General features: G+C 54.5%; 1 long non-coding RNA gene across 1 annotated transcript; it reads left to right on the top strand.

Moving 5' to 3' along the window:
- Positions 1-227: 227 nt before the first annotated feature.
- LOC125321031 lies at positions 228-8,954 on the top strand. Its single transcript, XR_007201408.1, has 3 exons — positions 228-418; positions 8,110-8,190; positions 8,820-8,954. It is a non-coding gene; the product is annotated as an uncharacterized LOC125321031 (long non-coding RNA).
- Positions 8,955-10,353: the final 1,399 nt, after the last annotated feature.

Below are 10,353 nucleotides of genomic sequence, written 5' to 3'. Positions count from 1 at the left end.
GGCCCCCGCAGGTGCCTGGGCCATTCCAGGGGCAGCTGCCCCGTGCAGGAAGCTGGAGGGATGCCAGGCAAGGGGGCTGGATGCGTGCCGCAGGTGGGATGGACTCTGTGCCAGGGCCGGGCTTGTGGCCAGGGCTGGGGGCTGTGCCAAGCCGGGCTTTGGCCTGGGGGCTGTCGGGGAGGGTGCAGCGAGGAGTCCCGGCAGGGATAAAGGTGCTCCTGGCCCGGTGCAGCCTCAGCCAGCGCTGCCCAGTGCGAGAGGAAGATGAAGGTGGCTGTGCTCAGCGTGGCCCTGCTCTTCTCCATCCTGCTGTGCCGCCCGGCAGACGCTCACTTTGGGAGAGATTGCCGCTGGTCTTTGCTGGGGGGTGCTCGTTGTCCCCATGACCCCGGCTCCGGTGGAGGACCCCCTGCTGATGGTGAGCAGGAGATCCCTTGGCTTGAATTCTCTGGGCTTCCCCTCTGGGATTTTCCTTCTTGGGTTGGGGGGGGTCCCACGGGCTGGCAGGGAGCCTGGGGACACCTGTGTCCCTCCCTGGGCTGCACAAGGTCCCATCCCGACCATCCCTTTCCTCTCCTTCCCCAGGCCATGACAGACACTTGGCGTGGTTCCATCATCGTGGTTAGTTCTGGAGTTGGGGGGGGGGGGGGGGGATGCCCAGGGTGGGAATGGGCCCCAGTTTGGTCACCACATCCCTTACTGGGAGTGGCGACACCCCGGTGATGTGTCACGGTGTCTCTGCTGGGGGAAGCCATAGTTGGGAGAGACCGGGACGGCCAGGTGGGTACTGAGAATTCTGGGATCAGACCCCCCCTCTCATGGCTACGGCCCTCCAGGGCACCCCAGTCCACCCCAGTGCTTCCCAGAAGCCTCTCACTGTATTCCCATTAATCCCAGTCCACCCCCGAGCGCACCCCAGTTCTTCCCAGAGAGGGCCTCCATTGTATTCCCAGTTATCCCAGTGCACCCCAGTAACCCCCACAGTGCAACATTCCCAGTCCGTTTCTTGCCCTCTTTCCCCCCAGTCCTTTCCCTTTCCTATTGCCCGTGTGTGCGATGTCCCCAAATCCCCTTCCTTGTCCCCTGTACTAGTTTGAAAACAAACCAGTGGGAGGCACCAAGTCAGAATAACAATTTAATGGAAATTAAAGAAAAGGGGAAAAAAAAAGGTAAAAGAAAACACTGTCAAACTGACAGAGTCAAGGTACAACCTGACACCCTGTTAGGCACGGTGGTGGTAGCAGTCTGGTAGAAATGGTGGCTGCAGTCCTCTGAAGCAGTGATCCTGTAGTAAAACAGTCTGCTCTTCCTCAGAAAGTCCAGTGGTGGCTGTGTAGCTCCTGTCCTCTGGAAATCCAGTGGGAAGCCGGTGTCTCTGGTGTTCAGCCTCAGATTATATCCAGGATGGGATGCTTGGTTCCTCCCTCTGGGCGGAGCATCTCACAATGGGGTAATGAGTCATGAGGCAAAGTGTTGATTAGGCTCATTAACAGAAGATAGTCCGGAGGGAGTTATCTCTGAGTCAGGCGGCAGGACAATGATGGGCAATTAACAGAAAGATAGTCTGGGGGGAGGAGGCAAGGAAACACTGCCCCACCTGATTTCAACAGCTGATGGAGATGGTAATAGAATACACTGCAACCCAGGACATTTTCCACCCCTTATTCTATTACCATCTACATTATCCCAAATCAATACCTTCTTAAACTCTAAAACACACACATATATATATATATATATATATATATATACACAGTGAAACCTACACACCGTTCTCACCTAAGATTAGGTCTCCTTGTGGTACACAACGGGTTTCCCCATCTTTCTGCATTACCCACCAAGTGCAACCAGGTCCTTGAGCAAAGACAATCCCACGGATGGGTTTGCCTTTGCCTGAGGTGGGACTAATCCAAACAGTCTTTCCTAAAATACCTCTCAGGTGTACCACAGGGACTCTATCTCCATCCACTGTGTGCAAGGGTTCAGACTCGGCGGGACCAGCTCGATTGATGGACCCTCGGGTATTGACCATCCAGGTGGCCTTTGCTAAGTTCACTTCCCAATTTTTGAAGGTCCCCCCACCAAGTGCCTTTAGGGTAGTTTTAAGTAGTCCATTGCAGCGTTCAACTTTTCCAGCAGCTGGTGCATGATAAGGAATATGATATATCCATTCGATACCGTGTTCTCTGGCCCAGGTGTTGATGAGGCTGTTCTTAAAATGAGTCCCGTTGTCCGACTCGATCCTGTCAGGGGTGCCATGTCTCCACAGGACTTGCTTTTCCAGGCCCAGGATGGTGTTCCGGGCTGTAGCATGAGGCACAGGGTAGGTCTCCAGCCATCCAGTGGTTGCTTCAACCATGGTCAACACGTAGTGCTTGCCTTGGCGGGTTTGGGGAAGGGTGATGTAGTCAACTTGCCAGGCTTCACCATACCTGTACTTTGACCATCGTCCACCGTACCACAGAGGCTTCACCCGCTTGGCCTGTTTGATTGCAGCACAGGTCTCACAACTGTGGATGACCTGTGAGATGCTGTCCATGGAAAGGTCCACCCCTCGGTCACGGGCCCATCGGTATGTTGCATCTCTCCCCTGATGACCAGAGGCATCATGGGCCCAACGAGCTAGGAATAATTCTCCCTTGTGCTGCCAGTCCAGATCCACCTGTGATACTTTCACCTTGGCAGCTCGGTCCACCTGCTCGTTGTTGCGATGTTCTTCATTAGCCCGACTCTTGGGTACGTGCGCATCCACGTGTCGAACCTTCACGGTCAGCTTCTCTACTCGGGCGGCGATGTCCTGCCAAATCTCAGCGGCCCAGATGGGCTTCCCTCTGCGCTGCCAGTTGGCCTTTCTCCAGCGATCCAGCCATCCCCACAGAGCATTAGCTACCATCCATGAGTCGGTGTAGAGATAGAGCCTCGGCCACTTCTCTCGTTCAGCAATATCCAAAGCCAGCTGGACGGCTTTAAGCTCTGCAACCTGACTCGATCCACCTTGTCCCTTGGTAGCTTGTGCAACTCGTCGTGTGGGGCTCCATACTGCAGCTTTCCACTTTCGATTAGCGCCTACAATTCGGCAGGAACCATCAGTGAAGAGGGCATAACGTCTTTCAGTCTCCGGTAGCTCATTATATGGTGGGGCTTCCTCAGCACGAGTCACTTGCTCTTCCTCTTCTTCAGAGGATAATCCAAAAGTCTCACCTTCAGGCCAGTTTGTTATAATTTCTAGAATCCCAGGGCGATTCGGGTTTCCAATACGGGCACGCTGTGTGATGAGGGCGATCCACTTGCTCCATGTGGTGTCGGTGGCATGATGCGTGGAAGGAACCTTTCCCTTGAACATCCAACCCAGCACCGGTAGTCGGGGTGCCAGAAGCAACTGTGCTTCAGTGCCGATTACCTCTGAGGCAGCTTGAACTCCTTCATAGGCTGCCAAGATTTCCTTCTCTGTGGGAGTGTAGTTGGCTTCAGACCCTCTGTAGCTTCAACTCCAGAATCCCAGTGGTCGGCCACGAGTCTCACCAGGCACCTTCTGCCAGAGGCTCCAGGACAGACCATGGCTCCCGGCTGCAGAGTAGAGCACATTCTTCACCTCTGGTCCTGTCCTGACTGGGCCAAGGGCTACCACATGAGCGATTTCCTGCTTGATCTGGGCAAAGGCTTGCTGCTGTTCGGGGCCCCAGTGGAAATCATTCTTCTTGCGGGTAACCAGGTAGAGAGGGCTCACGATCTGGCTGTACTCGGGAATGTGCATCCTCCAGAAACCTATGGCGCCTAGGAAAGCTTGTGTTTCCTTCTTGCTGGTCGGTGGAGACATCGCAGTGATCTTATTGATGACCTCGGTGGGAATCTGACGTCGTCCATCTTGCCACTTTACTCCCAGGAACTGGATCTCTTGGGCAGGTCCCTTGACTTTGCTCCTTTTGATGGCAAAGCCAGCTTCCAGGAGAATCTGGATGATTTTCTCTCCTTTCTCAAACACTTCCTTTGCTGTGTTTCCCCACACGATGATGTCATCGATGTATTGCAGATGTTCTGGAGCCTCACCCTTTTCCAATGCAGTCTGGATCAGTCCGTGGCAAATGGTGGGACTGTGCTTCCACCCCTGGGGCAGTCGGTTCCAGGTGTATTGCACACCCTTCCAGGTAAAAGCAAACTGGGGCCTGCATTCTGCTGCCAAAGGAATGGAGAAGAAGGCATTGGCAATGTCAATAGTGGCGTACCACTTCGCTGCTTTGGACTCCAGCTCGTACTGAAGTTCCAACATGTCCGGCACAGCGGCGCTCAATGGTGGCGTGACCTCATTCAGGCCACGGTAGTCCACCGTCAGCCTCCATTCTCCACTGGACTTACGCACTGGCCATATAGGGCTGTTGAAAGGTGAATGGGCCTTGCTGACCACCCCTTGGCTCTCCAGTTTGCGAATCATCTCATGGATGGGAACCACAGAGTCTCTGTCGGTGCGGTATTGCCGGCGGTGCACTGTTGCTGTGGCGATTGGCACCTGTTGTTCTGCAACTTTTAGCAGTCCCACGGCAGAGGGGTCATCTGAGAGGCCAGGCAATGTACTCAGTTGTCTGATATCTTCTGTCTCCACAGCAGCTATCCCAAAAGCCCAACGATGTCCTTTTGGGTCCTTGAAATATCCATTTCTGAGATAGTCTATGCCGAGAATGCACGGGGCCTCCGGGCCAGTCACGATGGGGTGTTTCTGCCACTCGTTCCCAGTTAAACTCACTTCAGCTTCCAGTACAGTCAGCTGCTGGGATCCTCCTGTCACCCCAGAAATAGAAATGGGTTCTGCTCCCACATACCTTGATGGCATCAGAGTACATTGAGCACCGGTGTCAACCAAAGCCGTGTATCTTTGTGGGTCAGATGTGCCAGGCCATCGGACCCACACAGTCCAAAAGACCCGATTCTCCCTTTCCTCTACCTGGCTAGAGGCAGGGCCCCTCTACTCCTGGTCATGTTGCATGTTGCTCTCTTCCGGTGAATACGTTCCTGAGGTCCCTTCAAGAGGATCGGTCATATTATCATTCCGGTACCGTCTGGAGTTCTGTGTGCGGGAGACCGGAGCAATGTTGACTCTAGATGCGCTTCTTGTGGTAGTTGTCCCTCTTTTTAGTTCACGTACCCGAGCTGCTAAGGAGGAGGTGGGTTTTCCATCCCACTTACTCATGTCTTCTCCATGTTCCTGAAGGAAAAACCAGAGGTTACCTCGTGGGGTGTATCCTCTCTCCCTGGTTGGGGGTCGCCGGCTCCTAATGGCAGAGACTCTTGTTGGTTCTGGAGAGATCTGGTAAATCTCTTCCTTAAGTTCCTTTTTCAATTTCTGATGGCCTTCTTCAATCAAGCTCTGGACTTGCTCAGCCAAAAGACTTGTTTCCACGGATGAGACATGGGTGCGAAACGGGGCTGTGACGGTGTCCTCGTAAATCCTCAGTTTGTTCACCAAGACGCCCACCCTGTCCTCGCCTTCCCTCCATTGCAGCGTTGCCAGGTAACGGGAGTATATCTCTGCTCCAAGGCATGCGAACCTCAACCACATCTGTGACGTGCACTGGACACCATCTGGGCTCTTAGGAAATCTCTCATCTTCTGAGAAAATGATCTCCAGCACAGCCAATTCCCTCAGGCACCGGATACCTTGTTCCATTGTGCTCCATTTTCCTTGGTGCACCTGGAGGTCTTCTTTACAAAGGTACCTGTCCCTTACACTTGTAAGCAGTCGCCGCCAGAGGCTGAGGGTTTCTTGGGTTCTCCCGATCCCCTGGTCAATGACCACATCCCGGGACAGAGATCCCAGTTGCCTGGCCTCACTTCCGTCCAGAATGGTGTCATTGGCTGCAGCGTCCCAGATGCGGAGCAGCCAGGTCAGGATAGACTCGTTCGTCTGGCGGGTGAATTCCCTCCGCAGGTCTCGCAGCTCACCCAGGGATAGCGACCGAGTGATGATCTCTGGCTCTGCCTCTTCTGCTGGGTGCGAAGGTCCTGCTGCATCCTCGTCAGTCACTATGCGGACTGATTTGCTTTTTGATTTCTTCTGCACGGGGGCAACTGCAATCGGTTTAGGCTGTTCTGGTTCAGTGATGGTTTGCATGGGGACGCTGACAGTGCTTTTGGTTCCTTTCTCCTCTGAGTCAGTCTGCGTAGACATGGACGCTGTTGTTTTACATTTGGTTCCTTTCTCCTCTGTGACAGTCTGTGTAGAGATGGACACTGTTGCTTTTTGTTTGGTTCCTTTCTCCTCTGTGTCAGTCTGCGTAGAGATGGATGCAGTTGCTTTGCTCTTGGTTCCTTTCTCCTCTGTGACGGTCTGCGTAGAAATGGATGCGGTTGCTTTGCTCTTGGTTCCTTTCTCCTCTGTGACGGTCTGCGTAGAGATGGATGCGGTTGCTTTGCTTTTGGTTCCTTTCTCCTCTGTGATGGTCTGCATAGAAATGGATGCGGTTGCTTTGCTTTTGGTTCCTTTCTGTGTGACAGTCTGCGTAGAAATGGATGTGGTTGCTTTGCTCTTGGTTCCTTTCTCCTCTGTGACGGTCTGCGTAGAAATGGATGCGGTTGCTTTGCTTTTGGCTCCTTTCTCCTCTGTGACGGTCTGCGTAGAAATGGATGCGGTTGCTTTGCTTTTGGCTCCTTTCTGTGTGACAGTCTGCGTAGACATGGTATTTGCTGCTTTGCTCCTTTTTACCTCCTCCTCAAGCAGACGTTGCACCACACTAAGTAGTGTTTTGTTTCTAAGCATGGTGTACACAATGCAGGCCATAGAGAAAAAAGAGAAGAGAACTGACAAGAAGATTATACCATCCTTAATATCCAGAGGGAACTCAATTTTTTCAAAAACTGCTGTGCCTGGCCTGAAAGGCTGGAAGAAACCACTCTCTACTCCTCCCACCAGGGGCTGGCTGTGATTGTTGAAGAGGTCCCAGACATAGGAGCCCAGACTAGGACAGCCAAACAAAATTGAGTATATATTCCGAATGGTATTCATCGCCTCGCAGGTTATTATGCTATAGACATAATAAACCAATAAAGCAATTCTCATACCATTCCCTGGTTTTAACAGGAGTAATACAACAGGCAGGTAGTTCCCCACGTGAGGAAAAATATAGAGAGCAAGATACAGTACCCATGCAGACCAGCTGAGCACCATGGTGAATAGATTTCTGTTTATACAAAATTGTAATTCTGACCTTTTCTCAGAGCAAGCCCCACATTGGGCGCCAAATTATGTACTAGTTTGAAAACAAACCAGTGGGAGACACCAAGTCAGAATAACAATTTAATGGAAATTAAAGAAAAGGGGAAAAAAAAAGGTAAAAGAAAACACTGTCAAACTGACAGAGTCAAGGTACAACCTGACACCCTGTTAGGCACGGTGGTGGTAGCAGTCTGGTAGAATGGTGGCTGCAGTCCCCTGAAGCGGTGATCCTGTAGTAAAAGAGTCTGCTCTTCCTCAGGAAGTCCAATGGCGGCTGTGTAGCTCCTGTCCTCTGGAAATCCAGTGGGAAGGGTTGTCTCTGGTGGTCAGAGTCCCAGATTATATCCAGGATGGGATGCTTGGTTCCTCCCTCTGGGCGGAGCATCTCACAATGGGGTAATGAGTCATGAGGCAAAGTGTTGATTAGGCTCATTAACAGAAGATAGTCCGGAGGGAGTTATCTCTGAGTCAGGCGGCAGGACAATGATGGGCAATTAACAGAAAGATAGTCTGGGGGGAGGAGGCAAGGAAACACTGCCCCACCTGGTTTCAACAGCTGATGGAGATGGTAATAGAATACACTGCAACCCAGGACATCCCCCCACTCCCAAAGCCCCTCCCAATCCCATTGATTTTTGTCCCCTGCCCCCCTTTCTCCTGCCCCCACCCACCCCAAGATTCAGCCCGAGTCCCCCCCATGGAATTCCCTCCTCCACCTCCTCCTCCTCCTCCCTTCTTTGCCCCCCGCTCCCCTCAGCCCCGGCCCTTCAACACCCCCACCCAGTCCCTTGGGGTCCCCAGTTCCCCTCAATTCACCATCACTGAGGGCCCCCCCTTCACCCCAACCCTCCCATCCCTTACTGGGACTGGGGACACCCCGCTGACATCCCACGACCTCTCCACAGAGACGAGCGAAAGTTCGTCAAGCGAAAGTTTGTCGAGCGAAAGTTTGTCGAGCGAAAGTTCGTCGAGTGAAGAGGTCTGAGGTGAGTACCCCGAGTTCTGCCGGGCCCAGACCCTCCCCTGCCACGCCCACGGCTCTCAGGGCCATCCCAGTGAGCCCCAGTACAGCCCAGTGTGTCCCAGTATCCCCCAGTACACCCCGGTATCTCCCAGCTGCCCCCTAGCCCTGCATTCATTCCCAACTCCCCCATGGATGACGCGGGGCAGCATCACCTGGCTGCCCTTCGGGATGCTCGGGTGAGAAATCTCGGGGGGTCTCCAGCCCCACAAAGGGTTCGGGGGGGTTTCAGGGAGACCCCGGAGCCCTCTGGGGTGGGCAGAGCTCGGGGACAGCAGAGGGACAGGGAAGGGGCTGTCCCTGCTCTGTGTCCTGAGGGCACTGGACAGAGCTGTCCCCAAGCCCCTCCTTGTGCTCGGGGGGCTCTGGGGACCCCCAGGGTCACTGGGGGGGGGGGCTGGGAGGGGCTCTGGGAGGGTTTGGGGCATCCCGGGGCTAAGGGGTCTGGGGGCCACATGGATGTGAGGAGCCGAGTCCTGTCCTGGCTCCATGCAGGGCCCCAATTCCCTTCTCCTGCCAGGCGGGGGTGGGACAGGGCCCCTCTCCTGTCCCAGTGGACACGGGGGGGATCGCGTTTTGGGCTCTGGCTTTTAGGATTGGAACTGGTGGTGACACCCGTGTCCTGTCCTCCTCCAGCGGCATGAGGAGATCGTCACCCGTGGAGGACCCCTCCACCCCCTGGGAGCCCTGGGAATTTCCCTGGAATGATCAATAAACCCCTCCAGCAGAGCTCGGTGTCCGTGCTTGGGAATGGGAGGTTCGTTTCTGCCGCCGGCTCCTCCTCGGGGAGAGGATGCCCTTCCTCTGGGGTCCTTCCTCCAGGAACTGCTCCAGGAGCTTTCCATGGGCTCAGGAACGGCTCCAGGTCCTCTCCATGGGGTCAAAACCTCAGGAACTGCTGCAGGTCATTCCATGGGCTCAGGAACTGCTGCAGGAGCTTCCACGGGGTCAGGAACTGCTCCAGGAGCTTTCCATGGGGTCAGGAACTGCTCCAGGTCCTTCCATGGGGTCAGAAACTGCTCCAGGTCCTTCCATGGGGTCAGGAACTGCTCCAGGTCCTTCCATGGGGTCAGAAACTGCTCCAGGTTCTTTCCATGGGGTCAGGAACTGCTGCAGGTCCTTTCCATGGGCTCAGGAACTGCTCCAGGAGCTTTCCATGGGGTCAGGAACTGCTCCAGGAGCTTTCCATGGGCTCAGGAACTGCTCCAGGTCCTTTCCATGGGCTCAGGAACTGCTCCAGGTCCTTTTCATGGGGCCAAAACCTCAGGAACTGCTCCAGGAGCTTTCCATGGGCTCAGGAACCGCTCCAGGTCCTTTCCATGGGCTCAGGAACTGCTCCAGGTCCTTCCTTGGGGTCAAAACCTCAGGAACTGCTCCAGGTCCTTTCCATGGGCTCGGGAACTGCTCCAGGTCCTTCCTTGGGGTCAAAACCTCAGGAACTGCTCCAGGAGCTTTCCATGGGCTCAGGAACCGCTCCAGGTCCTTCCATGGGCTCAGGAACTGCTCCAGGTCCTTCCTTGGGGTCAAAACCTCAGGAACTGCTCCAGGTCCTTTCCATGGGCTCAGGAACTTCTCCAGGTCCTTCCATGGGCTCAGGAACTGCTCCAGGTCCTTTCCATGGGGCCAAAACCTCAGGAACTGCTCCAGGAGCTTTCAATGGGGTCAGGAACTGCTCCAGGTTCTTTCCATGGGGTCAGGAACTGCTCCAGGAGCTTTCCATGGGGTCAAAACCTCAGGAACTGCTCCAGGTTCTTTCCATGGGGTCAAAACCTCAGGAACTGCTGCAGGTCCTTTCCATGGGCTCAGGAACTGCTCCAGGTCCTTTCAATGGCGTCAAAACCTCAGGAACTGCTCCAGGTCCTTTCCATGGGGTCAAAACCTCAGGAACTGCTCCAGGAGCTTTCCATGGGGTCAAAACCTCAGGAACTTCTCCAGGTCCTTCCATGGGCTCAGGAACTGCTCCAGGTTCTTTCCATGGGGCCAAAACCTCAGGAACTGCTCCAGGAGCTTTCCATGGGCTCAGGAACTGCTCCAGGAGCTTCCATGGGGTCAGGAACTGCTCCAGGAGCTTTCCATGGGGTCAGGAACTGCTCCAGGTCCTTCCCATGGGGTCAAAACCTCAGGAACT

The sequence above is a fragment of the Corvus hawaiiensis genome, unplaced genomic scaffold (assembly GCF_020740725.1).
Source record: "Corvus hawaiiensis isolate bCorHaw1 unplaced genomic scaffold, bCorHaw1.pri.cur scaffold_32_ctg1, whole genome shotgun sequence".
Classification (NCBI taxonomy): domain Eukaryota; kingdom Metazoa; phylum Chordata; class Aves; order Passeriformes; family Corvidae; genus Corvus; species Corvus hawaiiensis.
The sequence above is the reverse complement of the archived record's forward strand: the minus strand, read 5'-3'. Positions and strand labels throughout refer to the sequence as shown.